This window comes from Scyliorhinus torazame, chromosome 12, assembly GCF_047496885.1.
Source record: "Scyliorhinus torazame isolate Kashiwa2021f chromosome 12, sScyTor2.1, whole genome shotgun sequence".
Lineage (NCBI taxonomy): Eukaryota > Metazoa > Chordata > Chondrichthyes > Carcharhiniformes > Scyliorhinidae > Scyliorhinus > Scyliorhinus torazame.
Genome location: NC_092718.1, coordinates 216,004,365 through 216,010,364, shown reverse-complemented (window position 1 = coordinate 216,010,364; position 6,000 = coordinate 216,004,365).

Sequence of the window (6,000 nt, the reverse complement as noted above, 5' to 3'; positions counted from 1 at the left end):
ACTGGTCTTTCATTTTAATGATGCTTGGGGAATCTTGCCTTGCATATAATTGCTATTCTGTTTGCCTTCGTAACAGCGTCAGGTCAAAGTATTTCATTCCAACCTTTTGTTTTATCTGTAGCATGTTGGTACAAGCAGCAATACAGGTGAGACATCAACAACTTTCATTTATAGAACACTCTTCATATTGGGAAAGCGTTTCAGAAAAAGAAGGACAGGAGTACAGTAGGCACCAACCATTAGAAAGGGGCAGAGCGTCTTCCATTGCCAAACTTTGTGTTGACTTCATCAACAGTGTTCCCTCTAAGGGCAAAGGTTGTCCACTGGGGACTAGGTGTTGCAGTATTGCAAGAACACTGTACTCTTTCTCTGGGGCCTGCATTTGATTTCAGCTATATGGAGCTGATGGTGTTTTTTTTCTGTGAACTGTTAAGAGCCATATACAAAATTAGCTTTGACAAGTATCATTTTGGAGGACAGCTGGCTGGGAGCATGCTTCAAAACATTAACACAATTAATGAGTTTCTATGGCACCGTGGGTAGATTATTCACTAGCTCTGCCAGGTGAAAATGGGATTATAGTGCCAAAATAATCATGGGACAAAACCTACTGCCCTGGTCCCATTGGTAATCCGACAAATGCCATTCTGTTGGGTCCTTTTGCTGGGCATCTCAAGCATTCACCTGTTTAGATGACCACCAAAACCAGACAGGAGGCTTATGTGGATATTTAAGTGTAGATCCAATGACAACCATGCAACCTAAATTCTGTTTTGACTGATCAAAGTGGAAATACTGCTGGAATTCTCCGGCCGCTGGGATTCGCTGTTCCCGGCCGGCTGCGCACCCCGGCCTGCGGATACCCCAGTGGCATGGGTGTCTTCAATGGGAAATCACATTGACAAACAACGGGAACTGAGACCCCGCTGCTGGCGAACAGCGTGCCACTGAGAAACAGGTGGCTGGGGAAGCGGAGAACCGAGCCCACATTAGATGCCAGCTTACCCGAACAGGCGCCAGAATGTGGCGGCTAGTGGCTTTTCACAGTAACTTCATACTTGTGCCAATAAAAGATTAATATTATTATTGCTGGAACACCCATAATACTGAGCAGTGCAGATTGAGTAGATGAAATTCCCCATGGATGCCTGAAATAACGGGAAAGAGCTGCACATATATGACCATCAGATTTCCACATGAGTTAACACCATTCCGCACTAGGAAAGGGTATCCGCTCTTCAACATGCATGTGACCACCAGAAAATGATTCACGAGTGTGCTCAGTTCCTTGGAATCTGTCATTATGCATACATACTCTGGCAGTTTGGACTCCCCCCACTGTTTGACTGCAGGGATAAAGGGTAGCCCAATGTACAAATGGAGCCATATTCTTCGTTCCCGAGACTACGGGCTGGATTCCCCGATTTTGAGGCTGTCTGGAGGAAGTGTCTAGTTTTACGACGAAAAAGTCGGCATTGCCCCGCACCGATGCTTCGCCGGTGTGGGGGGGGGGGGGGGGCGGGGTTAGCAGCCGTGCCACATAAAATTCCCAGCGTGTCCTACATAAATGGCTGGAGAATTGCTGGGTCCATGACTGCGCATGCGCACGGTGACGTTCTGCAGTGGTCGCGCAGTACGACATGACGCCGGCCCTCGTGGACCTGGCCTGTCAGATAGTGCTCCCTTGTACACCCCGAACCACTCCCCACCAGTCATCACAGCCCCCGCCGAAGCCCCCCCGTCCCCCGGCCAACGGAATGGCACCCCTCCCCCCCCCGCCCGACTGTGGCAGCGCTGGACACAGTCCACAGCCGCCACGCGAGGTTGACGAAAACTCAGAGCACACGTGCCCCATGCCGTCGGGAACTCGGCCCATCGGGGGCGGAGCATCAGGGGAGGGCCTTCAGATGACGTTCTGAGGCCGTCCCAATGGTGTGCCGCGTGCTCCTGGATGACACCATTTTGGAGGGGACAGAGCATCCAAAAACAGGCACCACTCCCGATTTCGTGGTCAAAAGGGATTCTCCGCCCGATCGCTGATTACGATATCGGCGTCGGGCAATGGAGAAACCCACCCTAAGTGTTGGTGCTGGGGCAGAATTAGTGGATTTCTATGGCAGCAAAACAGGTGCTGCATCTGGACCAGTTCACTGATGGTTAATGGGCTAGCACCGGCGCCACGTGGAACATGACTGATTCCAATGAAAAATGGTGTGTGATTAGCCGGATTCAGGATTGGCACTCAGGAGGCTGAGAAGCTGCAGCCGCACATACACACACCACTCTTCATGCACAATCATCCCAGCCAACAAGATGGCAGCAAGACGAACGGCACCAAGGTATACAGATGCTGAACTAGAGACCTTGCTGGATGCCGTGGAGGAGAGGCGGGCAACCCTGTACCCCGGGGTGGGAAGGAGACTGCCAGCTGCTGTCGTTCGCCGGGGCTGGGTGCAGGTGGCAAAGGTCATCAGCACCGTGGGCAAAACGGAGGACCGGCCAACAGTGCAGAAAAAACTGCACAACCTTCTCAGGGCTGCCAGGGTGAGTGGGCAGCACTGTGCCCCTGGCACCAACCCCTGTCCACACACTCATAACCACCCCCCACCCAGAGGGAAGCCGAAAACCCACCCTGCACCACATGCCAGCATCCGTACCGGAAGCCATGGCTGGGTGCCCTGGCCGCTGAGGTCACCAGCTACTCACTCTCTGGGCTGCATGCGGACTGTCTAACACTGCGTGTTTTCTGTTGTCCTGCCACCATCCCCCCCCCCACCCCCCCTTCACCCCAGGAGAAGGCCACACGCAACTGCCGAGAGAGAGGGAAGACTGGAGCGGGACTGCTGGACCTCCGGCCCTACACCGCAGCAGATCAGAGGACACTGGACGGGTCGGAGGGACTGAAGAAAGGCAGTCGTTGGGGTGGAGGTCGGCATCAGGCAAGGAAGTGAGACCCCGCTGAGTTACAGTTCACCAAGGCACATGTGTCACCCCCCCCCCACCACCCGCACAACCCCTCCCTCCACTTCCCCCGGCCCGCGATGCAAACATGTGTCTTGTCTTGCAGGAGCTGCTGGTGATGAGGGGGGCCTTTTTTGTGTCCCCCGACCCAAACCTCAACCACATCCCCAGGTGGCGGGCAGTGACAATGATAACCCCGACACGGACGGGAGCCATCGACCCGGATCCTGTGATACCCCGGAGCTTGAGTCCAGGAAATCACCCACTTCCCGTCACAGTTGTCTCAAAAACCCTCCACCATCCCAGAGACACTCACCGCGGTTGGGCACTTTAGTGTAGAGGTTCCTGAACAGTACAGCAAGTGGAGGTAGGAGCCTCCGAGGGGGCGGACGGTTGGAGGGCAGGCTGCCGTCCAGATGGGTTCGGGCTTCTGGAACGGAAGGTCCTATCGATTTTGGAAATGCAGTCACAGAGCCAGTGACTGCATGAGGGATGCATCCAGCACCTGCAGGTGTAGTTGGTGGAGACCCCGCTTTGGGTTGGCTGAGTGCCAGCTCTAGCTCTGCTATCGAGGAGGCAGTGGTGTAGTGACAATGTCACTGGACTAGCAATCCAGAGGCCCAGGCTAAGGCTCTGGGCATATAGGTGATGGAATTTTAATTCAATTAATAAATTCTGGAATGAAAAAGAAACTCCCAATAATAGTGACTGTAAAACCATCATCAATAAAATCCTATCAGGTTCACTAAATCCTATCAGGTTTTGGGAAGAAAGTTTGGCCTACTTGTCAGTCTGCTGCACTCTGCAATGTCTCAGCTGCTGCCAGGACAGTCTGGTCCATTGGCTTTCCTGCACAATGGGACCATTAGTTGAGTGGCCAGTTAGGGAACTGACATCCTATCATCATGAGAGATATCAACACTCAACAAAATACCACTTCCACAGGGCTGCACGTTAACATCTGGACCACTTCTCCAATTCTAACCTGACTTTGTCCTCAGGTGAATCATCGCCTGGGCTATCCTTTCCACTTAGACTCTAAGAATCACTTTACTCATCTCCTCTGGCTCTTTACATTTCCCTACTGGGGTGTCAATTTGTGTTTGTGCTTGAGCTCGATGGAGTTAAACCAAAAGCTTTAGCAAGGTGGTTAGCATTGTTGCCTCATGGCGCCGAGAATCCGGGTTCGATCCCAGCTCTGGGTCACTGTCCATGTGGAATTTGCACATTCTCCCTGTACCTGCGTGGGTCTCACCCCCAAAACCCAAAGATGCGCAGGGTAGGTGGATTGGCCACGCTAAATTGCCCCTTAATTGGGGAAAAAAAAGAATTGGATACTTTAAGTGTATTTTAAAAAGTGTTAGCAAGGCTGTTAAAGGTTGTATAACAGCCAGTGCAGGAATTTCTCAGAACAGTGTCCAAGGACCAATCATTTTTGGTTGCTTCTTCAATGACCTTTTCTCCGTCATAAGATCTGAAGCGGACGAACATAGTGTTCAGTACCATTTGCAATTAGATACGGAAGCAGTCCACATCTGCATGCAGCAAGACCGTGACAACGTTCAAGCTTCGGCTGATCAGTGACAGGTAACATTCCCGCCAAACAAGTAAGTGCCACATAATGAACACCTCCAACAAGATAGAATCTAACCATCTCCTTTGATGGTCAATCGCAAATTCCTCACCATCAATATTCTGGGGAATGGATTTTCCATTGCCCGACGCCAGTATCGGGATTACTGATAGGGCAGAGTGTGTTGCCGATGGAAAAACAGGTTTGGTGTCTACGATGTTCCAATTGCCTGCCAACCCTATGAAAAAGAGGAAATGAAAGCATTTAGCTGCTTTTGATGTGGTGAGGAACTGTCAATCACAGCAAGTGTGTTTATAAACATTGTGGTTAGTATCAAAGCGGGGTACTTGGGATGCATTCAAGCATGAAGGGAAACAATCCACCTAGCGCTGGTTACTGGAGTAATAAAATTGTCAATCACTTGCCAATACAATGTATTGCTATGTGAAATGGAATGGAAGATTTGCATTTCAAAGGTCAAGAAATTGAAGCCTTTTGAAGTGCACTGGGCTTTCAAGGAAACCTCTGACACTTGTAACAGCTGCTGCATTAAACACTTTTGGCTGAGGCAGCAAATGTTAGGGAAGTGTAAGTAAAATTCAATGATTTTTCACTTTACTGCCTGGACTGTACTCCAGCTTTCAGGCAGGGGTGACTGATGGGCATCTCTGATATGGGTCTCTGATGGGAATCTCTGTTGTGGGTCTACGCTGGGGGTCTCTGATGGGGGTCTCTGACGGGGATCTCTGACGGGGGTCTCTGATGGGGATCTCTGATGGGGGTCTCTGATGGGGATCTCTGATGGGGATCTCTGTTGTGGGTCTCTGATGGGGATCTTTGATGGTGGTGTCTGATGGGGATTTCTGATGGGGGTCTCTGATGGGGGTCTCTGATGGGGATCTGTGATGGGGATCTCTGATGGGGATCTCTGTTCGGAGTCTCTGTTGTGGGTCTCTGATGGTGGTGTCTGATGGGGATCTCTGATGGGGGTCTCTGATGGGGATCTGTGATGGGGATCTCTGATGGGGATACCTGATGGGGATCTCTGATGGTGGTGTCTGATAGGGTGGATGATGAGATGATGGAATTTGTGGGGGGGGGTCAGGTCATCCTCATGCATGCGTGCTGTGTGGGGGGGGGGGTCCATTATTCCCGTGGTGGAGGGGTGGCTGTGAGGGAAGATGCCCCTACATATCAGTGGGGGGCAGGATAAACACTGTAGTGGGGAAGGGGGCACACCCTCAAACCTCAATATCAGGCCGCCCACTCAAAATGGCAGAATCCGGTGAGCTCTGCCCCTTACATAAATTGGCATGGTAAAGGAGAGGGACTCGCACCTGGGTACCGCTCCGAGCACCAGCGAAGACCAGTAGCGACTCTCTGCTGGCGGGAACACTTAGGGCTGGATTCTCCGTTGCCCGATGCCAATATTGTAATCGGTGATTGGGCGGAAAATGAGTTCCGAT